The 26,535-nt window shown below is 38.0% G+C and overlaps 2 long non-coding RNA genes and 1 pseudogene across 3 annotated transcripts in view; 2 read left to right on the plus strand and 1 right to left on the minus strand.

Moving 5' to 3' along the window:
- LOC105498722 (uncharacterized) overlaps positions 1–9,614 on the plus strand; it is a 46,525-nt gene extending 36,911 nt beyond the window's left edge. Inside the window, exons 3-4 of one of the 2 annotated variants that reach the window (XR_011612420.1) lie at positions 8,547–8,651; positions 9,480–9,614. This is a non-coding gene — a long non-coding RNA (uncharacterized lncRNA). Of the gene's footprint in view, positions 1–8,546; positions 8,652–9,466 lie in introns of both variants that reach the window. The other variant, XR_011612421.1, reaches the window with a different exon arrangement.
- Positions 1–26,535, minus strand: part of LOC112422985 (uncharacterized) — a 182,123-nt gene that overhangs the window by 36,350 nt on the left and 119,238 nt on the right. Inside the window, exons 6-7 of the long non-coding RNA XR_011612419.1 lie at positions 19,149–19,332; positions 18,063–18,142 (exon numbers count right to left, since the gene is read on the minus strand). This is a non-coding gene — a long non-coding RNA (uncharacterized lncRNA). The remainder of the gene's footprint in view (positions 1–18,062; positions 18,143–19,148; positions 19,333–26,535) is intronic.
- LOC112423006 (keratin, type I cytoskeletal 18 pseudogene) lies at positions 5,060–7,115 on the plus strand (annotated as a pseudogene).

Genomic DNA, 26,535 nt, shown 5'->3' on the forward strand with positions numbered 1-26,535 from the left:
GGAAGTGTAATTCATTAACAAGAAATAGAGAATGTGAAGATAGTTTCTTAATGGTGTTTATTATTGTGAACTATAACCTAGCCACAGAAGACAATTGGAAATGTATGTGTACACTTTATACAAACACAAGAAACCAAACACCTGGGTAACTATTATACAAGTTTAGGAATAAAACATTTCTAGTTCTTTAGAAGTCCACTAGGGCATGTTCTCTCTGTTGCATCTTTCTTTCCACATATTCCAAGAAGTAACCTCTATCCCCAAGTGTGATCCTCAAAATGCTTAACAATTGTTGTGGTATGTCATCTGTCACTGCCAAAGTTGTGTTTTCTCCATCCAGGGTTCCAGAGGCCAGCAGACAACAGGGCAGGGAAGCTGTCCCCTAACACTTCTCTTATCGTTTTATTTTGCTTATTGTGTTCATTCCCATGTCATTAATTTAAATTTAATATTTAATTGAGTTAAGCAATGTTTTCTCTTGTCTGTTTTTTGTTTGTTTATTTATTTGTTTTGGTATAGCTAGAAAGGCTTTCCACACATCTAGATTATAAAGGAATAAATTAATGTTTTCTTGTAATACTTTTATGGTTTTGTTTTCTACATGTAGATCCCTGAGGGATTAGTAGTTCATTCTGGTGTATAGTGTGAGGTATAAATTCATTTTTCTTCTTTTTTCAATAATTTCCAATGACACTTTCATTAACGCTAACTAGAACGCGTCTATATATCTTCTTTTATGTTCATTATTATGTTTGTTTAAGCACCAATACCACACTGTTTTAATTATAAGGGGCTTTATAGTATCACTTAATATCTGATATGACTAGCTTCCCTCATTGCTCTCTCACCCTTTTTCAAGATTTTTCTAACAAAATTTTCAAGTTTATCTTCTATGTGAACTTTATAATCCATTTGTCTAGCCCTCAAACAAAACAAAACAAATACCTGGGCTTGGATTAAATTTATATATTGACTCGTGGCACTGCCCACAAAGATAAGATCTCTATTTTTTTTCTAGGATAGTTTTGTGTCTTTCAAAGATATTTTGAAGTTCATCTCTTATAGCTTGTGTCTATTTTATGCTAATTTTGTTTCTACCAATTTTGTCACTAATATGCTATAGGATTTTTCTTTCATGGTATCTTCTCCATGATTATAGTTTGTAGATACTAAGGTTATGGATTTCTTGATAATTTTACAGTATACTATTTATTGATTTGTTTATTGGTTATATGAATTGCGTTATTTATTCTCAAGGATTTTCCAGGTATACTGTCATATCATGTACAAATAGAGATAGTTTTATTTCTTTTCCAATTCTCACACCTCTAATATTTCATACAGCAGTAAAGGTGTTGGTATTCTTGCCTTTTTCTTGACTTTAGGAAAATATTTCTAGTGCTTTCCCATTAAATTCAATGCTGGGTTTAGAAAAGATAAAGTTGGCATGCACACACACACACACACACACACACACACACACACACTTTCAAATCTGTAGACCAATCTTAGATGTATCAATGCAAAAATGTAAAATAAAATATTGTCAAATAGAATCCAAAAACATTGAAAAATAATGCACTGTGAACAAGTCGATTTTTCAAGAAATGTAGGAACAGTTCAGATAAAAAATTCTTATATTTACCATAGTTATGGCTAAAAAGAAATCATATGATAATCTTTCTAGATGCTGGCAGAAAGTCCAACAAAATTTGACCAAATCTCTGATGGAAAAAATGCTCGATGAAAATAGAAATTTATGAATAGCATCTCAACACAATTAATATATCTATACCTCTAATTATATTAATATCTAGGTAGATTTAGATAAATAGAGAAAACTAGTTCTAAATGGGAAATAAAAATAGTTCTAATGGGAAAATGCCGCGGACATTTTCCCACATCTAAGAATTATTGTTAAGCATTGTGTTAAAAGTAATAGCCAATGCAAGCATGCAAGCTGACAAGGGTTATGATGTTATTTAAGCCTGAACAACTTGGACTTGTGAAAACATGCACAATTATGATGGTTACACCCATGGATTGGTTCTGGGTTGGTTGATACCCATCTGAGTTAAAGTAGAGTAAGAATGAATTTATTGTGAAACAAAGCGGTATTTCTCACACCCATAGATTAGACTGATGATTCTTGCTGGGATTCAAATCACCCAGGGAGCATATACATCTGTATATATCATACATATTTTATATCTGGAAATACAGATTTCCAGTCCTGATCACATAATTTACAGATTCAGTAGGTCTAGAGTTTGACCTTGGAAGTTTTGTTCTTTCTTACTATGTATTTCAGTATGTAGGCATGGTTTTAGGAACTACTATTTTATAAAGCTTTATTTACTTGATTATTTATTCATATGTTTATTTCCCTTCTTGTTTTAGAATGTGTTTAAGTTGGCTTACCGGAACATATAAAATACAGTAAAATTAATGTAAATTTTAAAAAGGAAAATAAATTAAAATTAAGAAAGTTAAACGTTGGTATAGATGACGCTAATATAAAAAAGGCCCACCACAGTGAGTTAGAAACAATAAGGTCGTTTGCAGAAGTTAAGACACAAGGCCATTCCTGGGTTGTCATGTGAAGTAAATTATATTATAGTTCCTCTTTCTCCACAACCGGTAGCATTTGCCTGTGCATAAAATTGTTTAAAATAAACACTAAGAGCTGTCTCTAGGTAGAACAGTGGCATATAAATTCATCACAAATCTGTAGATGTGCATATGCAAAAGATTGGTGTGAATGTACAGACACCTTGGTTATTAGACAGTAGCGTGGGGCTTAGATTGTGGGCATAGCACCTTTGATCTTTATATATTTAACACTTTCAGCACAGGTCAGCAGAGTAACTTATTTCATCTCCAGTACCTGTATCTATTAAGGTATATTTATTATCTGTACCCTACTGATACCATAAATAATTTAAGAAGAGTTAAACAACAACAAATACACTTACAACAGGACAATTAAAAGACAGATAGAAAAACAAATCAGAAATCATATAAAGTAGGGGACGTCAGACAAATCTGCTAGACACAATTTTAACTGCAATGAATTATTACATTTAGATTTTCATTGATTATCCTCTAAAGCAAAAAAGAAAACATGATAGAGATTGCTCTTCTCTGATAAAAAGAAAAATCTTACATTTCTTTGTAAGATTTGCTTCCATTGTTAAATTCTAAGAAAAATGTATCAAATAGAGCTATCCGTGAATAGTATGGAGTCATAATTCTACAGCCTTTACCATCCCCAAACCTATCTTAGGAGATGCTTTTATCTCACTAGTTTATAGTTAGTTCTTTAGTTAGCTCTGTACATATTTTTTTTTCTTATCTAGATTAAGGACTGGAAGATATGTATATTGATCTTCTTAATGTTGCACTTTTCTGATATAACAGGCGCTAGTAAATGTTCATCAAGTGAACGAATGAATAATCAATGAATAGACAAACAAATAATACTCTGCAGCCAATTGCATGTCCTAGCTCTCACCCAAATCACCAGGCTTGGGTTATTTAACAGTTTTGTTTGTATTTATTTATTTATTTATTTATTTATGAGACAGAGTCTCATTCTGTCACCCAGGCTGAAGTGCAGTGGCACAATCTCTACTCACTGCAGCCTGCGCCTCCCAGATTCAAGCAATTCTTGTGCTGCAGCCTCCGGAGTAGCAGGGATTACAGATTACAGATGTGTGCCACAATGCCCGGCTAATTTTTGTATTTTCAGTACAAACGGGGTTTCACCATGTTGGACAGGCTGCTCACAAACTCCTGGGCTCAAGTGATCTGCCCTCCTTGGCCTCCCAAAAGGCTAGGATTACAGGCATAAGCCACCAAGCTAAGCCAACAGGTGCTGCTTTCGTACTTATTAGGTTGGTGCATAAAAGTAATGGCAGGACCTGCAATTACTTTGTAGTTATGGCCAATAAGCAAAAGACGCAAAAACAATTTTCATTATAGTTCTTATATTCTCCACTGGGGGAATAAATGATTAAAGTGTGTAATGTGTTAGACAGCAAGGAGTATTTTGAAGAAGAAAAAAAACATGACAATGCAGAAAAAAGACAAAGAGTCCTGAATTCTGTGTAGGTGTGTGTGTGTGTGTGGGGGTGTGTGTGTGTGTGTGTGTACGAGAGAGATAGAGACTGGGAATATACATCCAGGAGAAAAGGCATGACTGGGGCATCCTGGCTTCTTATGATAACTGATGTAAACAGAAATAAAAAGCATAATGATTTAACTCTAATGGTCTCAAGGCAGGTGACGTGGTTGCTGAGAGTTCCAGGGATAGAAGGAAGTTTAACTTATTTCCAAGAATACACAGTATTATGGGTATTTGCGTCACTTTGTTGAACAGAGAGAGTGGTGGATGTATTCAAACAATCATTGCAATCAACAGTGATAGGTATCCAACCTATCATTCTGAGCTGGTGAAATGCATGCATTTTGGGGATTAGGTTAGGGAAAGAGGCTGAGGAGAAGGCTAGGAGGAGGAAGAAATTCTCACACACAATGGGACCTGTTACTTCAGCAGCACTATACCAGAAATAGTTTTCAAGGAAGAACTTGAGAATTAATTTCAAATTGAAGGCTAAGTGCAATTTAGGTAGGCAAAAAGTAATTTCCTGGGTTGGATTTGGGCCAGGACATTGGACTTAACGCCTCATCTCTTGGAAAAATTGCCATGGGATCTTTGATAATTATAAGAGAGCATGGCCTTAGATTTACAGCTCCAGCATAGGCTGGTATCTTCAGAGGGCAGCGCCACTTAGTACTCGGAACAGACTCCAGTTGATGAATGATACCTTAATGCCGCTTACTGATTTACATGCCCTCTGTGCTCCCAACAGCACCTGCGCTTTTCCAAGAGTGCTTCTGTGCCTAAGGACTGCCAAGACTTTGCTCTGTCAAATAGTACAAGATCAGATCAATTGATACTAAAAAACCTCTACAGCTCAGAAACTTAAAAAAAAAAAATGGGTCAAGAGATGCTTGCTGTAGTGATTGTTATTTTTAAGCAGGTAAATATATCAATATGAGTACTGCAGGAATAATAAAGGTAGTGAACACCGAAGAATCCCTGACTGGGCTTTCCTCTCTACAGCTACCAAACTATGTAAAATCCAGCAAGTCATTTCACCTCACCAAGCCTAAGTTTTCTTGTCTATACGAACCTGAAAAAAATCCAAACAGTTGGCCTATTCTAAACCACCACGACGTAATTTATCACCTGGTGGTCTACTCTAACTTTAGAATCGTTTCCTATCTCCCTCTCCCTGTGACCCCAGTCATACTGGCCTTCTTTATGTTCTGCAAATCTACCAAATTTGCCTGTAGTCAGGGCCTCAGTGCTTGCTCTTCCTACCACACAGAGTTCTTCTCCCCTAGAGGATTGTATGACTGGCTTCTTCCATCATTCAAATATCCTTTCTCAGAGGTTCTATCTCATCACTCAATCAAAGATTGCCCCTTGCCCTTCATTTTTTTTCTTTCAGCTTCTCATTTTATTAACATCATGGTATTTATCACTTTCCAAAATCATATTTTTTATGTCATTGTTTACATGTTCAATGTTTATCAACAACCCTTCCTCACCATCATAGAATCAGAGTTTCCATGAGCAAAAGAGTCTTGTGGGTCATCGGCAAAGCCTGAGTCCTGTCCTCTTTCTCTCCTCCCCAGACAGTATGAGCTTCACCACTTGCTCCAACTTCTCTACCAACTACTAGTCCCTGGGCTCTGTCCAGGTGTCCAGCTACGGCACCCGGCCTGTCAGCAGCGTGGCCAGCGTCTATGCGGGTGCCAGGGATTCTGGTTCCAGGATCTCCGTATCCCGCTCCATCAGCTTCCTGGGTGGCATGGGGTCCAGGGGCCTGGCCGTGGGGATGGCCGGGGGTCTAACAGGAATGAGAGGCATCCAGAACGAGAAGGAGACCATGAAAAGCCTGAACAAACGCCTGGCCCCGTACCTGGACAGAGTGAGGAGCCTGGAGACCAAGAACGAGAAGCTGGAGAGCAAAATCTGGGAGCCCCTGGAGAAGAAGGGACCCTAGGTCAGAGACTGGAGCTATTACTTCAAGACCATCGAGGACCTGAGGGCTCAGATCTTCACAAATACTGTGGACAATGCTCGCATCGTTCTGCAGTTAGATAATGCCCGTCTTGCTGCTGATGACTTTAGAGTCAAGTATGAGACAGAACTGGCCATGCACCAGTCTGTGGAGAACGACATCCATGGGCTCCACAAGGTCATCAATGACCCCGATGTCACCTGGCTGCAGCTGGAGACACAGATCGAGGCTCTCAAGGAGGAGCTGCTCTTCATGAAGAAGAACCACGAAGAGGAAGTAAAAGGCCTACAAGCCCAGATTGCCAGTTCTGGGTTGACCGTGGAGGTAGATGCCCCCAAATCTCAGGACCTCGCCAAGACCATGACAGACATCCAGGCCCAATATGACGAGCTGGCTTGGAAGAACTGAGAGAAGCTGGATAAGTACTGGTCTCAGCAGACTAAGGAGAGCACCGCAGTGGTCACCATGCAGTCTCCCAAAGTTGGAGCTGCTGAGATGATGCTCACTGAGCTGAGAAGTACAGTCCAGTCTTTGGAGATCAACCTGGACTTGATGAGAAACCTGAAGGCTAGCTTGCAGCAGCCTGAGGGAGGTGGAGGCCTGCTACACTCTGCAGATGGAGCAGCTCAACGGGATTCTGCTGCACCTGGAGTCAATGCTGGCACAGACTTGGGCAGAGGGACAGCACCAGGCCCAGGAGTACGAGGCCCTGCTGAACATCAAAGTCAAGCTGGAGGCTGAGATCACCACCTACTGCTGCCTGCTGGAAGATGGCAAGGACATCAATCTTGGTGATGCCCTGGACTGCAGCGACTCCATGCAAACCATCCAAAAGACACAACCCGCCAGACAGTGGATGGCAAAGTGGTGTCTGAGACCAGCGATACCAAAGTTCTGAGGCATTATGCCAGCAGAAGCAGGGTACCCTTTGGGGAGCAGCAGGCCAGTAAAAAGTTCAGAGGGAAAAAAAAAAAGCCTTGTTTATATTTTTTACCAGTCTGTTCCCAGTATTCAGGGTAGTGCCTAGTGAAGAGCAGATCCTTAATAAATATGGAAGAATGGAAGACAATGGATTCAGTGATCTCCCAGCCATCCCAGCTGCAGCAGTCTGGGGGCCAGTGCACCTTTAGCTAGGATAATTCAGCTCCAGGAAGTACCATGACCTGGGATAGTTGTTTTTAGTGACTTTCCCTAGCTGTCCTCATCCCCTGCCTATCCTGGACATAACTTTCATCTCCTGAAGGCACTGTTGTTAGAGTCAATTACATACAAAGGAAGATTATGGGGTAAGGGTAGCATAGGATGGAATGAATTAAAATATTTCAAACAGTGCCTAACTCTTCTCCCCCTTTCTCCCTACTTAGTAGTGGTGAAATTCAATGTATACATTAAATAAAATATGGAGTAGTTGAATATGTTTTAATATTTTAATAAAATAAGATTGAAAAATTTAACTGTGAAAACTTTCAAAATAATGGATTTCTAATAATTGATTCTCAAATACCATCTGTTTCTCACTACACAGTAGGAAGGACAGGAATTGATGAAGAAAAAGTGAGGTTGAGAATGAGCACAGAACTTAAGGGTGTGACCAGGATGTGAGGTACGATCCATGAAACCGTAAAATCTGCAAACCAAAAATAAAATTCTAAGACACCCTAACCATTTGAATAAACTTCTTTCTCAGCCAGTGCACTCTTAAAATTTAAGCTGAAAGACTGGTTTAGGCCATGACGGGAAGTGGGGGTTTGGCATGCCTCATTATATCTCCCTGTCATTAACACCAACACAGACCTCAAGTCTGATAAAAAGCATTTACAATCTATGCTCTCCAGAGTTTGCTACCTGAAACCTTCATCTGCACAATAAGAACTTTGGTCTCCACAATCCCTCATCTTAACCCAGACATTTTCTTTCTATTGACCTTAGGTCTTTAGATAAATTTAACCAATTGTCAACCAGATAGTTTTTAAATCTGCCTATAACCAGAAGCACCCCCAACATCCCACATTGAGCTGTCCCTGCTTTCTGGACCAAACCAATGTATTTCTTAAATGTATTTGATTAAAGTCTCATGTCTCTCTAAAATGTAGAAAACCAAACTTCACCCCAACCAGCTTGGGCACATGTTCTCAGGATCTTCTGAGGGGTGCATCATGGGCCATGGCCACTCATAATCGGCTCAGAATAAATTTCTTCAAATATTTTACAAAATTTGACTCTTTTCATCAACAAATCCAAGGCAAGAACGTGGCAGATCATGGTAGTGAAAAGTGTGGCAGAGGAAGGTCGGGAATATGGAAGAAGCAGCAGTTGGGTTTCATATGGCTCATACACAGTCATTAGTTTAAAAACAAAAATGAAATATTTCCAGTTAAGGCACACACTTTTCATTTTATCAAAATGTCCTCCACCTTTTCACTGATTTTCATAACTTGCTGTGCCCCGAAGTTCTTTCTAGATTACAACTGCATGGCCCAGGAGAGGTGCAATAGCAAAGAAACAAGAAGTGATTCTTACAGTCGGGAACCCCTGGAAGCTGGGGATGCCGAAGCTGTAAGTAGGGGATGATCAAAACTGACCAAACAAAACAGTCACTATTTGCATTAATACGATTTCTGATGCATTGATGTCTTTTTAAGTAGTTGGCTCTGAATATCTAGATTTACTTCTCTTCCATCCAAACATTATGTCTAAAGTTGCCTACTTCCTCTTAAAAAGGTGTTAATATCAGGTGAGTTCTAACAGATGTAATCCAAAGTCACAGGAGACAGTTTGCAGGGCACAGGAAAGAAGGCACTTAATCTCTGACTGTGCCTAGTTTAGCCCATGGACAACTTCTTCAGAAAAAAGAACATTCACTTGACAGTTTTATCAGTCAGAGAACATCTAAGAAACAAAGCTCACCACACCAGGGAATTCAATAGGAGTAATTTAATATGGGTAATCGGTTACTAGATTACAAGAGCTGAAGATCAATTGAGAAAAAATGAGGTAGCACTGACATTAGCAACTGAAGGAAGCTGTGACCTTGAGGACTATGATAGAGGCAGGAGGCAGAGAAATTCTAGGCAGACAGGGGCAGGTCCCCGACAAAACCCCACCTTCCAGCCTAAAACCTGCAGTTCAAAGTGAGAACTTCCATCCTTGTTCCCCTACTCTGTCCTGATTGGTTCTTTCAACACTTATGAATAGTAAAAAGCATGCACTTTTAAAATGTGCTTAATGTGTATTTACATAATAGCCTGTAAGAGTTCCACTGTCAAGTAAATAATACTGTAGTTGCCTTTAAAAGTATTTAATTACCTACAGTATTTGCAAAGTATGTTGTAATGGATTTACAAGAATAATGTCTTTTTATCAACTGAAAGTTGCTTTTTCCAGAACTACTCAAGGCCCTCCCTGCCCCCCATCTTTGCCTATAAAGACTCGAGACTCAGTTGGTAGAGGGAGAGAAGCAGCTTGACTGGAGAGAGGTGACTTGTCTTCAGAGGGACAGCTGGACTTCAGAGGAAAGATGGCTTAACTTTGGAGAATGGCCTGACTATAGGAAAGAGCTGGCCGGAGACAGCCAGACTGCAAGGGAAGATTACCTGCCCATCCCATCCCCTCTCCAGCTTCCCACTCCACCAGGAGCCTTTTTCCATCACTTAATAAAATTCTCCACCTTCACCATCCTTCAAGTGTCTGGACAACCTCATTCTTCTCGGATCCTGGACAAGAGCTTGAGGCCCACTGAGTGCAGGTACCCAAAAAGGGCTGTCACACTGGTCCTTTGCCCTTGCCAGCAGAGGGGAGCTGCCCCACGCTATGAGGCAAGGGGCCCACTGAGCTGATAATACACTGCTGTCCCTGGATGGCGGAGCTAAGAGAGCACCATAGCATGCCTCTGGGGCTTCGGAGGTCACAGGCATCCCCACCTGGGCACCACCGTGGGGCCCGCATGGAGCCTGCTTCTGTCGGCACCCTAAGTGGCCAGCCAGATCCCACACTTGCTCACTCACATGCTCTCTCCCACAAGGGGTTGAGCATCACGGGTCGACTAAACAGGGTATCCCATTCTCAAGACCATTGAAAGGATTGAGAAAAATCCTGCATCAACCAGAGGAAGTTGTGTGACTGGAGCCCAGGTGCCTGGACCACAGATAGCTTCTGGAACCATGGAGAACTGTGGGGGTGGGCTAGAAGGTGAGACAGAGGTGTAGGGTGCCACAGCCACTGGTGAATGTATCCTTGAGCAGAGAGAAAAGGTAAGAAATCAGACTTACACCTTCTCCCTACCTTCCAGCCTCCAGCCAGTACTCTCCACGCCCTAAAAGGGCCAGAAACTAGTTGGTAAGAGAGATTAGGGCCGTAGTTTGTGGGGGTCCGATCCCTGTGATACAGTGGAAGAATAAGAACAGCCCAGGAGAGGGCTGAAACATTGGCTGCAGTTCGCCAAAGCATAATCTTCCCACAATCAACAGCCCCATCACCCCACCTTGCAGGGGCTCTCTTCTTTGTTTACTTGTTTTCATGTATAAGATGCTCTTCATGGGTACGATGTCAGCATGATATTGCCATCTCACTTTAAAAGTTTCCTTTTCACAGAAGTGAAACCGTTCAAGACCATTCTATCTAGATGGGTGGTTTATTTCAATGCCAATTTAAAATTATTTTCATAAAAAAAAAAAAAAAATATATATATATATATATATATATATATATATGTATGTATTTGAAATCAGGGAAGAAAAGGAACAAATTTGAGAAGAGAGTGGAGTGCTAACACAAACCAGAAATCCATTACAACATACTTTGCAAATACTGTAGGTAATTAAAGACTTTTAAGGGCAACTACAGTATTATTTACTTGACAGTGGAACTCTTACAGGCTATTATGTAAATACACGTTGAGCACATTTTAAAAGTGCATGCTATTTACTATTCATAAGTATTGTTAATATGTATTTCATTTAACCCTAAGCAGCCATTTCAGTCTCTTGTGTGAATTTACATTTATGAATGTTTTTATAAAATGCATATTATTTACCCAATAGGCAACTCTGCCATAAGAAAGGCTAGAGCTGATTGCCAATTTAACTTCACATGAGTTTCCATGCAATTGTTCCTTAGGTCTGCCCGCATGCTTGGGCATCCATAAATAGTCCTTCCCTTCAGAATCCTGCAAGTCAAGACCCATGAGCTGTTCAAATAAAGGGATTTTCTAGTCTGTTTTGGTGGTTCTGGGGATTTTAGTATCACATAAAAAGAGGCCAGGGTATGTCTCATCTTAGAAAATAAAATAAAGATTTCAGCACTGAAGATGGCAGTCTATAAAGTATATATATGTAATCACCTTGTTTATTCTGTGAACTGAAGCCCACAACTACAAAATAAAGATGAGCAAGCTCCAGACTAAGATACCTAAAATGTAAATTTTCTTCCTCCCTCCTTCTTCTTCCCCTCCTCCCTCCCTTTCTTCTTTCCCTTCTCCTTTCCTCTCTCCCTCTCTTCCTCCCTCCTTCTCCTTCCCTTTCCTTTCCCTTCCCTTTCCCTTCCCCTTCCTTCCTTCCTTCCTTCCTCCCTCCCTCCCTCCCTCCTTCCTTTCCTGCCTCCCTCCCTCCCTCCATAACAGGATATAATCTTTCCTGCCCCAGTCATTTTAATTGGTACACCAATGACTCCAGCACCAAGACACATAGACTATATGCAGAATTTACAAAGAGAATAAAGATTCCCTGCCAATGCACATACCATATGCAGAATTCACAAATGGAATTTGTTCTGTGACTTTTGTATCCCTCTGCCAGATCAAAGACATAAACAGGAATCAGAAAAAAAATATTAAAGGCACAGACTAGTGATAATGTTTCTTTGGAGAGAGTCTCCCTAGGCTGAAAGTCGCCACCCCTTCTTTTGGAGGAGGAGTGGATTGGAGTGCCACTTTCTAACCTAAAGCATAAAGGGAAACACTGAAAGCTTTGAAATTTGTTCATATGGGAGAAAAAGACTTGGTGCTGGCCTTATGACTAATAAAGCAAACATAGATTGAGGAATTGAGGACTGAGGTCTAATTATCATCCAGGAAATCTAAAGGCAGAAGAAAGGCTACTGAGCTTCTTTGGTGGTATATCCAGAAGACTTTTGCTGTGCTGAGATGTCCTGTAGTCCACAGAGAGTAGGTGTCAGGCTGTTTTGGGTCCTACTTGAGAGTCTGGAGGTATCAATCTTGATGCTGAGGAGCCAAAAGAGGACATAAAAGCAGCCACCAGACTGCAAATGTATCTGGCCAAGGTTAAGGACAAAAGAGATCTCCAGTAGAGAGAGCCACTGAGGAGGCCATGGCTGCATCTCATGGAAGAGTCAATCTTAATCATTCCAGGTCTAGGGAGCTAGAAGTCACCCTGCTGAGTAAAAACTGATTCTCTCACCTCTCTTCCCTTTCCTCCTTATTTTATTTATTTATTTATTTGTTTATTTATTTATTTATTTATTTATTTGACACTGGCAGAAATTCAATAGTAGCTAGTGATATGTAGAGGATATAAGAGAGCAAAAAATGTTAAATAGAAGCTTAAGTTATTTGTGGTAGACTGTAAAATTGGCCACGTATCTTTCCCCTGTTTAAATATATGCTCTTGTAACTCAATATTACAAATCCTTTGATCAAAAAGTGCAGTTTGTTTCTCCATACCTTAAATCTAGGTTGGCTGATTGACTTGGTCAGCTCTAGAAGGTGTTTAAAGTGTTTGCTCATTTGGGGCTTACCCTTTCTTGCTGTGAACCCCTGTGATCTTCACCCTGTGAATAGGCCTGCACCAGCTCGTTGGATGATGAGAAATTTGTATCACAGTGTCCCAGAGAATTGCCAGTCAGTAACCGGATATGTAAATGAGCTCAGCTGAGACAAGTAAAGGAACCACACTGCTGAGCCCAGCCCAAATCACAGATCCAAAGAACTGTGAACAAATAATGGTAATTGTTTTAAATCACTAGGTTTTGGGCAAGTTTGTTTTATGTGGCAGGATGTAACAGAGACAGCCTCTCTCACTCAGGCAGATTTTCAGTCTAAAGAAGGACTGAACTGCAGAGAGGGGAGAATTTCAAAATGTCTGTGAATCTAAATATTTGAATTTCTGAACTGAGACTGTGTTTACAATTTAATGTGACTGTAGGAGCATCTAATACTGGAGAATCATTGGCCCCCATGAGTTTTCATTTATGGACAGGACAGGATCACTCCCAGTGAATAATTAAAGAGATGATAAAACATAAACTCAAAATTGCATTTTGATCAAAATCCGTGTGTAAATACTGTTTAGCACATTGACGACAATTTCATAAACATGTTTTACATGCCCAGTATAACATATCCAGCATGGCCTCAGAAAAAAAGCATTCACTCTAGAAAAAGAGTTGATGGCAGGACCGTAACATCTAATTTCCATTTACTGAGGGTGCTTGCCAAAAAAGGAAATTCCCTGGACAACTACCCTTGCAAACACGCTGTAACCTACTCTCTGGTATAGCAGGAGTGCAGTACTGCTGGAGTGCAGTGATGCAGTAGCCTCCTACCTCAGCCTTACAAGTAGCTGGGGCCACAGGTGTGCACTACCATGCCCAGCTAATTTTTTATTTTTATTTTTTGTAGATACGGCTTTTCCCTATGGTACCCTGTGCTCAAGTGATCTTCCTGCCTCAGCCTTCCAAAGTGCTCAGATTAGAGGTGTGAGCTACCCCTCCTGGCTTTTTACTAGTGAAAAGATAATGGAAAGACCTTATATGTCAAATGCTTTTAGCAGGAAATACCTGATTTACCCAGGCTCCTTGTTGTACATAAACCTGGAATTTATGGATTTTTGAGAAAATGATTCATTAGATAATTAGTGGAGTAAAAAAAAAATCATGCTTTATGCCTGAAATGGCTCCCACTATGTAACAAACATGCTACATGCATTGTGAAAACTCACAAGCTAGGGTTGACCAGATTGCTCCTTACGTGAGAGAAGAAGGGCTTTGGGGAGCTGAGGTAATGGTGTTAGACTTCTCTCAGGGAAGCAAGCTTTGCCCAGCAATTGCTTGTACTCTGAATTACTAGGAAAGTTTGATAGTGGGTAAGAGCTATGACTCATGAGAGTCTGCCTTGACAATTTGATCCTTTTTGTTTTTTCGTCTTCTATTTGACATCTCCTAGGTCCTCAAGGACCTCGAAAACTTCAGATTCAGAAGTAGATTGTCATGCAATCTTGGGAAAGCCACTTAACTTCCACATTTAATGATATTTATTATGTTATTAATCAAATCAGTAAATCACATAACCTCAAAGGGATAATGTGAGCATTGAAAGGACAAAGAATGAGAAATACTTTTAAAAATTATAAAACAAAATACAAACGTAAGTAATCAAAGTTGCTACAGAAATCTAGATGTAATATGGATCAAATAACTACTCAGTGTCAGCATTTTGTCATCACTGTGTACAATTACCATATTTATGTCCCTTGAGAGCTTGTTCATCTTAATTCTGATCGATTTTTGTGTCTTTTCCAGTACCTAGTAAGCACCAGTTCTTTTACATTAAAGGAGCTCTTCATATTATCCAACTTATTTCCTTCCATTTTACCTGGAGCACACATTTTAAAAGTTTTCCACATAAAGTAATTTACGTGGCATTCAGAACTTCAGTAAGTTCAGTAACTTCATTATTCATTTACCATTTACCACATGGACTCAAATGTTTTTCAAAGATACTGGAAATTTTAAATGGACTGAATAATATCGATATTAAACCTTCATAGTTTATTTTCTGTGTACTTGATAATAAGAACTTTTATCAAAGCTTTTAATGCAACTATTAAATTAAGCCATATGGGAATGTCATTCTTATACATCAACAATATATAAATATTAGAAATTTTGTATGCTCCAGTCTAATAGTCACAATGTATAACAATGCATAGGTTGACCAACACCAGAAAGAGTGGAAAAGAAAAAGAAATAAGTGAAATTTGGCAGACACTGTAGATCTGTTGACTGGTAACCCAACACTTTCCCAGTATTTCTTTACCTCCTCTCTCCTACAGTTCTTACAGACTTTTGAAAATAAATTTTATCTTTCCAGCCTTTGTCAAGTATAGTCATATGACATTTTCCTGACATATACAACATAAGCTGGGATCTGTAGATGAACATTTGCTCTCATAACGAAAGGGGTGGATGAGGCTAGCACCACGCCATCCCTTCTCTCTTCTTCTTGTCTTAGGTATGATGCTGTAGCTATCAGCTGGCTAAAAGGTTAAACATGCTGATCAGAAGGATAGGAAGAAGCTGGGTCCATGATCACATCACGGAGCCATCACACCATTGCTGGGCTTGCTAACTCCAGACTTTTATTATGTGAAGACAAAAAAAAAAAAAAAAAAAAAAACCTTGCATTTACATAAGCCATGACTAGCTGGGGTTTATGTAACTTTCAGCTGGAAAGAAAATTTTCTAATTGATACAGTAGGAAATATGAACATGTATCTGTACATCCATATCTCAAGGAATTATCACAGCCTGAGTAGTAAGAGGTTCAGTTACGAAATCCTATTAATGAGAAGAAAACTGCTGATTTTATTAGAATCAATCTTTGTTAGAATCTTCATTAAATACATTAACAGTCTTAATTAGAATCTTCATTAAGTACATTACATTTCTTGGCTTAGTGACTATAGAAAGCACTATTTGACTTTTAAAAAATGGTACTTCAGCCATAACAATGCCAAACATTTGTCCTTCTGAAGATTACTATTAGGTTAAGTCTTACGAAGTAGCTGCTAGCCACCTGGTTTCGACCAATATAGATGACAATTTAGTACGGTTCAACATACTATATAGGGCTGTTGCTACAGGAGTAATAACTTTCTGAGATTTGGCAGCAGCTGTCTGGATCCTGGAAAATACTCTGGGAATAACATTTTAACATTTTATTTATTTATTAAATAAAGTAAAAATTGAAGTCGGCTTGTTTTTCTGAAATTTTCTTCTTTTATATGAAAGGAGAGTTTGGCAAAACATTAATTATGGTTTGGGATCTCACAGCAGTCAATATAGTGTACAAAAATGTGTACAACACAAATCCTCAATTTATTATTAAATCTGGTCATTGAAAATGGGTTTGTGTGTCTAAATACACACACACACAGACATACATATATATCACATACATCTTATAAAGAATCTTTCTAGAACAAGTTAATTTTCAGGCATCATTAGAATTTGTTCAAAAACAAGAACTTATAAACCAAATTTTCTAAGCCTATTAAATGCCAGCAGTACTGACAATATCATCATAAGACACTTAGTAGCATTTTAGTGGTTACCTATTAATTTGTATTAGAATATAATAAATATTATTCAAGTGTTTTTTGACAATACACTCAGTTTTAAAAGCTGTCTGGAGTGTCAAAAATAATATATTTTATGAGTTCTATATAAATTTTCGTTGAATTCAAACTTTTAAATAAATCTTCCAATATCTAATGCATCATATTATCAAAGCACAAAAAACCATTATATGATTATAAGAAAACCTCAGAACTCACTGTCTTCAAATTTAATGGACTCCCAATGCTTTTTCCCCCTGCAAAGACTGTTTTTAAGACATTTCACAGTATTTTATACATTATAAATGGATTCCATTCTTGGCTTAGTAATTCACCTAATGGACAATGGATACAAAAAAGCTGTAACTCCAGGGACATTAAATTGGTTCTTAACTCTGAAAATTACAGCTTTTACAAAAAGAAGAAAATACTAAAAACATGTCTAATGCAACACTGCATCTAATTTTCCACTACTTCCAGATTGTGTCTAAAAGCTCCTAAACTTCTTAATGACACAATATGTTAAAATTGCGTTCCTTTATATTTAGATCTCAGAAAGATCTCACCCATTTTATAACCCTAAGGAAGGCTTATGAGCAAGGAGAGCGTGTGTGCGTGTGTGTGTGTGTGTGTGTGTGTGTGTGTGTGTTGGGAGGCAGAGGGAGGAACAAGTGGAAGGTGCTACTTCTATCCCAAGAGACTGTGAATTCTCATACTGAGGTAGGAAACTAGCACCCTGTGTGGCATCCTTTTTCGCTCACCAAGGTGATTACGAATCCACATTTCCATTTTAAGCACAGATCAATGGTATTTCAGTACGGGAACAGAAGAGGAACAGAAAAAAAAATTGCTTTCAAGACATACCTAGTATGTCTTAAGCCTTAAGACCAGCCTTTAATTTGATAATACCATTATTCAGATCTGTTTCCATTCCAAGAACATGAGCAATTCTCCCTGAAGCCAAACAATACGTTCAAGCAGTCAGAGTAGAAAAATTATTCCACTGAACTGTAAATACAAAATGCTTCACATTTTGTCAATTCACGTGTGACTATAGTAAAATATGACCAGTGTCTGAATGCAAACAGTCCGTGAATTGGCACAGATTCTAATAATACTTATCTTGTAGTCAGTTATTTTATGAGCTATTCTAATTTCAAAGACAATGGTTGCCCACTCCCCTTCACCTCTCCTTTCTCCTAAAGAAATAAATGGTTCAGAATACTATCACTGTAACAGAAGTCCCTCCATTTAATCCTTTTACCTTTTCCTCTACCTTGAGATTAGTAACTTTCTTCCTCCAAGTAATTATTTTCTTGAGATTTCTCCCACATCTTTGCAAATAGCTAACATAAGCACAGCACGCAGAGATGCCCGACTGATCATTCGAGTGTTTTACTTTACATCGGTTATTTGTGTTTGAGAAAATAATATTTCATTCTAGTTTTCACTCATCCCCTTTTAAAATACTGATAAATCTATGAGAAAGTCTGTACATCTTTCAGAGAATTTGTGTTTCGTTCAAATCAGCACTCTTTGACCATTTAAGTCAATAAAAGCTTCCCTTTTCCTAACAACTTTTATTATTCTAAATTGACTTATTATAACAGAAACTTACCTAGACTGGACCTTTTGGCTGTGTGGACTTGAGCACTTCATCTTTCTTGTAATACATTGATAATGTGCTGGTTTTTTATGCTATAGAAAAAAAATACATTGCCAGCTTTAATTCTCAACTTCTCTCTTTATTTGCACCTATTCTTTCCTTAAAGGCTGCATGTTACCCTCTAGTCCTCAAGGAGAGCAATTGATTTTCTTGAGAAATTACATATTTCTTCTAGAAGCTTAGTTACCCTGTTCCTCCCTTGATTTGGTCTGTGAGATTTATCACAAATGAATTTTTCCATTTTGTTCCTTAAAACGTCTTGGATACGTTTCATCATCAATGGCACATACTGCACCTCCATATTATGCGAGGTAACCGCAGTAAACATTTCCCATCATTTTTACAAACATTATTTAGTGAAAACAGGTCTTAATTTCTCCGCATCCTCATGCCTTTTGTCCCGTCCCTCCATTACCTATTATCTGTCATTTCCCAGAATTCTCTTGAATCTAAACATCTGAAATAATTTCACTGTCTCTCACCACCATCCAACATTTTCACAAAAATCCTGTGAATCCTAACTCCTAAATATCTCTAAAATCTGTTCCAAGTTTTCCCTCTTCCCTATAATTTAATGCACCCATAATGATAATTAATATCGATTACAAAGCTGTAGTGCATTAATGTTGTTTCATTTTACTTTATTTTACTGTGTCAAGTCATTCTTACAGTAGCTACTGGCACTCCTCTACTCTACAGCTAGCTAATTGTTTGAGGTCCCCAAATGAAGGGAGTAATTAATGTTTGAACCTAAGCAGACTGATTTCGGAGCCCATGCAACACAGTGTTCTAGCTTAGACTATTCCGAGATGCTCCAAAGTGCGCTTCCAACCTCTAGTTTCAGCTTCATCCCTTTTCTCCTCCACAGAGCCACTGAACTGACTTTCTGAAACATGATTCTGAAAAATCATCCCTCTGCTAAAAAAAACTTCAGCAGCTTCCTGTTCTCTACAGGGCAATGCCCACTCTTCTCAGTGAGCATAAAAAGCCTTCTGCAGTCGCACCCAACCTCTCCCACATGTTCTACCCCAACAACACCTGCTGCTCCAGCTACTGAAAGATCACCATTCCTTGGAGTCATGCCCTTGCATGTCTTTCTGCCCAGAGTCACGCTCTGCCTGTAGCGCTCTTCTCTGAACTCACTGCCTGGAGTGCTTCTGCTCAGCATGTGCACTGCTTGGGCACACCTGGTCATGAGCATCGCCTCTTTGAAGAAGACTTCCTGAAATGAATTGGCACAAATCACTCTTCCTTCCACTGGGTTGCCTGAGACTTCTGTTCACAACTCTATTAACACACACAGATTTCTCTCCCTGATGGTGAACATGTCAAGGAACAGCTTTAAGTTCTTTAAGATCTTTTCTGTCTCTCCAGTCCTTCCTACATAATGTGGTTAATAAATGTTCATCAAATAATGACCAAATCCTTCTCCCCTACCCCTTACCTTTCTAATATTATTTTTCCTTGAATAAAATTCGTATGCTTGAAGATATTACCCAGGGAGTTCTAATGAAAATACTAACTTTTAGACAGAATTTACACCTTGAGGGATATTTAATAAATTCTTTCCTTGAGACACTCTTGGTTCCTCTCACTGAAATGTCTGATAATATTTCAGTTACCAACCCTGCAGCACGGTGTTCTCAAAGTGTGCCCTGGGAACCACTGGGGCCCCTGATACCTGGAGGTCTGTGAAGTCACAACTATTTTCGTGGTGATACTAGAAACTTATTTGCCTTTGCACTCTTGTTCTCTCATGAGTGTACAACAGAATTGTCTAAAAGGCTACCTGACATATTCTGATGTTCTCAATCCGCTGGCTAATTAATGTGTGCTTGTATATGTTTATGTTTTAAAAGTTTCTCAGTTTTTATTTCCAATACAGTAAATATTAATAGCTATATTCTACATAAAGAAAAGCTCTTTGGGTACTTAAAAATAATTTAATAATATAATAGGGTCCTAAGACCAAAAGTTTGAGAACCATGTCTCCAGTAGTATGCTAGAGAAAATTCTGGTGTGCTAAAAATGACATATAGAGTAGAATCACAATTTTAAAGTTTTCATGTGTATTTTTATTGTATATTATTCATCTTGCAATGCATCCTGAAATTTTTATTTTATCATATTTGAACAATCTTGCCCAAAATCTACTTTCTGCAAAGCAATGTTGATTGTGACCCAGAATGGTGTGCTTTTATAGGGGATTATAAACTGCTTGATGATTAGTTCCAGTATCTACCCAGGTATCAAAGTGAAATTGACTTCTCTATAAATATAAGATTTGTGCATTTTAAAAAGTAAGGATGCATACAAATTTTGTTTCTTCAAACTCCTACAGAACTCAGTAATACTGTCTCATAGTTCTTTCATTTATTTATTATACCGATTTCTGAATCAGTCTCTGAAATATTTAATCTGTTTTTTAATGCAACAGAGAAAAAATTATAATTTCTAAAGTTTTTTTCATTTAGTCTAAATCTATAAACCTTTCTCAAGGTTACACCCTTTTCAACCAGCTCCCTTGCATTCTATAATTATGTACATTTTAAAATGAATTATCCTGTCCTTGTATTGTTATATTTTCTTAAATGTAGTAACAAGAATATGTGAGAAAAGTCTATTCTAGGATAAGCCTTTATGCCTTCTTTCTAATAATCCAGATTTAACATTTATGATTTTTCTTATGTAATTTCTTCTTTCACTAAGGCGTACACAAAAAGAAGTGCTAAGAAATTTCTACTTATTTTGACTTCCTAAAAATATCATGCATATATTCATCTTGGCTAATCTTTCTGTATGAGGTTTCAAATAGATTGTGTTATAACATTTTCACTCGAATAAAAATCCTTTATGAGTTTGTACTGAGATATTAAACTTACATGGGATTTCAAATGCTTATGAGGGAGTGTTTGTTACTTCTCAAGGTGATGCACTATAAAACAGCCTACCTCAAGAGATGATGTGATGAAAGTCAACAAAAATAATAAATAATTAGGAAATTTAACTGTTTAATATCTACTGGAATGTCACGGAGCCTTCAAAAAACTGCATTGCTTCCAGCAAAAAAAGTAACAAAATGAATTTCCTCCCACCATTATCACTCTCATGAACACATCTAACTTTTGAAGATGTAGCTGCATAAGGTAGAAAAAAAATCTAAAAATCTGATCATGAAACCACATTGAGATAAATTTTGTCAAGTCGGAAGCTTCCAGGATTACAGGTAATTCTCGAGCTCATTGCCATGATAGACTCTTTCACACGTAGCTGCCCTTTAGGGCTCTGCAGGACCCCACATAGACACCCTGTTGTTTCTCACATTTTCTTGTAATTTGAAGAGATAAATGGTGCCAGCTGGCTCCTGTTTGACTCTAGGCAACGTGATATTCAGCTCCTCAAAAACTTGGTACACACCTTAGAAAACTTGCCAGAAAGAATGAAGAGCAAGGGGTGTGTGTATTCAACTGCAGAGAGAAAAAGTCTAGAGGAAGAAATACCTAAATCAAGTCGCTGGAATAGCACTCTTTGAGAATTTAATACGCAGATAAGCAGTAATACTTATAAATCACTGGGGAACCGTATGGGGTTGGAGTAAAGCTCAATAGACAAGTACGAAAAAACAAATATCTAACATATTTGGAAAAAAAATTTACATCAATTTTACTTGGTTAAATCACTCTCATTTTCTCAGTTGGATAGATCCATTGGGGAAAGAAGGTGGCAGAGTGCTATAATTAACATAAATCTTTAAATGGCTTTTCCTGTAGTAAAATTTATGTTGAAATAAATGAGAATACGTGCAGTTGAATGCCAACAAATAAATAAGTGATACTTTTTGAGTGTTTAATGTGTGTCAAGCACTCTTGCAGGGGATTCACATGGAGTAACTAATTTAAATCTCACAAATACCCAATGCTATGGGTAACTATCATTACCTCCATTTCATAAATGAAATGAAGAAACTGAGGCAGAGAAAGTTTTAGTCCTTTTCCAGAAAGCACATGAAACCAGTGGTAGTGCTGGAATTTGAACTCAGGAAGTCTTGCTCTGGGGATCACACCCTTGCTCACTTCCTATTTCCTTGAGACCATGTGTAATGCCAAGGTGAAACTGCTTTGCCACTCTCTCATGATGTGTTTTATATTCTGTAACTTTATATGTTCAAATACTTAATACTTGTAGGTATTCTTTATTGTTCTCATTTTTACCTCTCTGATCCTCTTCCTCCCTATCTTGAACACATCAAGGGACCAAGCCTTGTAACAAATTCCACAGGAAATTCAAAGGCTAACTTGTACATAGCTGGTGGCTAGGAAAACATTTTTAAGTGATTAGATCACGAATTTGTCATCTGTACCATAAAACAAGTTTGCCGTCATGTCCTCATTTGTGTGGTAGTTGGTAATTTTTTAAATGAATATTTAAAAATTAAAGCTGACTTTTTTCTAATTATAAAAGTATTGCATAATTACTGTAAAACTCATAGAAAACACTGAAGTGGAAGGAAAAAAATCCTAACCTGAAAAATCAACCACTATTAGCATTTGATCTGTCTTCACAAAAAAATTTCTAAGAATCAGTACTGTTCAACAGCAGGATTAGGAGTGAGCTTGATATTACCAGAAGCAGACCCCTGGAAGAGAGGGAGACCACTTAGCTCAATTGATAGGTTACATAATGTCAGTGGAGTACTCTGTGACATTGGATCTTTGGGGGAAAAAATGTCCTGATTTGTAGTTTTGGCCAATTTCCATGGTGTAAATACTACCCCTGTGGCCAGTATCAAGCTATCAACATGCCACTGAATGTGGAGCCGGGATAGGTGAACACAAAAGCTCTTGCAATCTAGTACTAAGTCAGACCCAGTACAACACTGATAGTGTTCTCTAAAGTTCTTTTTACCTCTCACGGTCTTGCCTTCTTTTAGCCAAAATGTTACTTTCCCTTCTTTGTTATGAAGTTATTTTTCTTCTTCCCTTGCCAGGACCCAGCATTGGCCTCCCAAACTGGTTCACAAACATATACCTGGCCCTCTTTCTATTTATCCTTTACAAGAAAACTGGAGAATCTTTTAAAAACACAAATCTGAATATGCCCTTTTCCCTGCTTGAACAAATTCAATGGCTTCTGTGGTAGGCTGAATACCAGCCCCTCCTGTATGTCCATGTCCTAATCATCAGAAACTAAATGCTACCTTATACGGCAAAAGAGACTTTGCAAACGTGATTAATTAGGATCTTCGGATGGGTAAATTATCACGGATCATACGGATGGGCCTGATAGGGTCAAAATGGTCCTTATAAAAACGAGACAGGAGAGTTCAGGGTCAAAGCAGAAAGTGCTGTGATGACAGAAGCAGAGATTGTGGTGATGCACTTTGAAGACAGAGAATGAGGCACATGTCAAAAGATACGGGTGCCACTAGAAGCTGAAAAAGTAAGGAAACAGGTCCTTTCCTCAGTGCCCTGAGAAGAACTAGTTTTGCCGATACTTTGATATTAACCCCAGTGAAACTGATCTTAGACTTCTGACTTCCAGAACTATAATCAGAGAATATGTTTGTGCTGTTTTAAGCCACTAAGTTTGTGGTAATTTTTTTATAGCAGCAATAGGAAACTAATACAGCATCCCTTCCTATAAAGACAAAACCCCTTCCAATAGTCTATGTCCCCTCTATGGTCTCACCTCTATCTATTCTGTCAACTCATATCACTTGTTCTCTTGTTTTTTCTATTCCATTCACACTGGTTTTCTTTCAATCCACTATATTTTCCATGCTTTGGCTGTTACTTCTGCCTGGAATGCTCTTTCCTCTGATTTTTTTTCTAGTTAATAGTTAATTCCTAATTATATATCAATTCAAACACAACTTCCTTAGAAAGGAATACACACACACACACATATACATACACACTCATATATATTTATGTATGTATGAATACTAATATACATATTTATATTTTGTGTATATATGCATTTATATAAATATAAATTTACAAATGTATGCATACACAATATATACACATATATGTATATTTATATATATGACACACACAGAAGAGTATCTGTCTTCTTCCTTGAATTTATAGTAATTGAAATTTTTACATGTATTTGTATGATTTTTAATTGCCTTTCTCCAGCACCGGGTAGCGTCTATGCTAGTTTTAACTTACTTGTGTATCCCAGGGGCCTGATATATATGAAGTATTGAATAAATATTTGGTATGTAACTCAATACTTCCCAGCTCATTCCTCTCTATGTGTTCAATACACTGTTTGTTCTATAGTCATGCATCCAACCAACATTTACCAAGAGTCAACTTTACACAAAGTTCTGATCTTATACATTCATGCAATTTCTAATAAAAAAGACATAGTAAAAACAGCTAATCTCTATTGAGAATTTACTGTATCAAGTACTGTAATAAATATTTTAAGTATGGAAGCTTATCTTACCCTCACAAGATGAGTATATTATAATTAAATTTTCAGATAAGAAAAAACAGGCCCTAAAACATTTATGTACTTTTCAATAGACCACGTGATGAGAACTAGATTTTAGTGTGTAGGTTTGTCTGACAAAACTTTCATTTCTTAGCACAATATTATTGTCCTTTTAAGGTGCCATACTTGTTTTTAAGAATGTTTTACATATCTGTGTGTATTAGTGTATTATGTATTAGCCCATTTTCATTCTGTTTTTGCTTTTATTTTCATGTGGTATTCTTTTTTTAAGAATAATCCATATTGCTGGAATACATTGATTCTAACTGTTGCCATGTTTCATTCAACAATATTTATTTATTACAATCTTATAATGTCAGAAAGGCCTAATTCTTTTCTAATAGCCATTCTTTCTTCTTCCTTTAATAGTGATGGGCAGCTGAGCACATGGCCATTTAGTTAGAAACTTCACTTTCCAGCATCTGTTGAAGCTAGGTGTGGCCATGTGACTTATGATCTGAATAATGAGATATGAGTGTTAGATAGGTGTCAGACTTCTAGGTATACTCTTAAATATAAGTGGTATGCCCTCCATTTTTTCTTTCCCCTCCTCCCACTAGCGGCAGTCAGAGCAATCATTTTAGACTGGGAGGAAGAATAAGTGCTAAGTTGGTAGCGAATCAGAATAGAGGGAATATTAGCCACAGAAACCATGCAGCTGCCATATTAGCCTTGGACTTCTGAAACTCAGATCTCTGTTACATGGAGATCTATACATCTCTGTCTTGTTTAAGGCACTGTAATTCTGGCTTTTCTAAGAACAGTCACACTGTATTCAAATCAAGATATTTATCCACTCCTCTGGTGAAAGACATTGAGTTTCCTCTAACTCTCTCCACCACACTAACAATACTCAAATGATATCTTTACACATTCCCCTTGTGGAGCTGTATGAGATGCCTTCTAAGCTAGGGACTTGAGAGTAGGAGTTATGGGTCACAGCTTATAAGAATTTTTAATTTGACCAAAAACTGCTAGATTGCTTTGCAGAAAGAGATTTTGTTCTTACTCATTAGTGTAGGCATCCTCCCTCTGAAATGTTTCTTAAACTCAACTCTTTTTTTTTTTTTTTTTTTTTTTTAAGACAGAGTGTTGCTTTGTTGCCCAGGCTGGAGTGCGTTGGCATGATCTTGGCTCACTGCAACCTCCACTTCCCGGGTTCAAGTGATTCTTCTACCTCAGCCTCCCAAGTAGCTGGGATTGCAGGTGCCTGCCACCACACCCGACTAATTTTTGTAGTTTTAGTAGACATATGGTTTCAACATGTTGACCGGGTTGGTCTCAAACTCCTGACCTCAAGTGATCTGCCTGCCTTGGCCTTCCAAAGTGCTGAGATTGGTGAGTCACCACGCCCAACATAAACTCAACTCTTATAATGTACAGCTTTAGTGATTCTAATCCTAACTTGGTTTAAATATAAATTCTTTCAAGGGGTAACAAAAGAAGATGGAGTAAAATTAGTGAAAACACAAGGAGAAGTGAAAATTTTCCAAACTCATTAGATCAGAAGTGAAATATTCTGCAGTAGCCTGGACTTCAGGCTTGTATCTTATAATGAAAAAATATATACTATGCTATTTATAGGTAAGAACAAATTAATTCTATAATTCTTCATAATTTAATCACTTGACTTCATGCTGAGAGGCTAATATGTCTTTGATAGTCTTGGATTGTTAAAAACGAATGCCCAATCTCTACCACAAAGACTTAACTCTAGGAAGAAGCATAATGGCCTAATCATCTGTGACCTTGGGGTCACACTGATTTGGGGTCTTGCCTTTGCCACCACGTGGAGGCAGGAACCTAGACAAGTCCCTCACCATCATTAATCTTTGTTTCTCTCCTCATCTGTAAGAGACAGACCCAAAAGATCTCTAAGTATATTTGTATGCATACTTCACATGAAAAAAAACAAAAA

Source organism: Macaca nemestrina, chromosome 14 (genome assembly GCF_043159975.1).
Source record: "Macaca nemestrina isolate mMacNem1 chromosome 14, mMacNem.hap1, whole genome shotgun sequence".
In the NCBI taxonomy this organism is placed as follows: domain Eukaryota; kingdom Metazoa; phylum Chordata; class Mammalia; order Primates; family Cercopithecidae; genus Macaca; species Macaca nemestrina.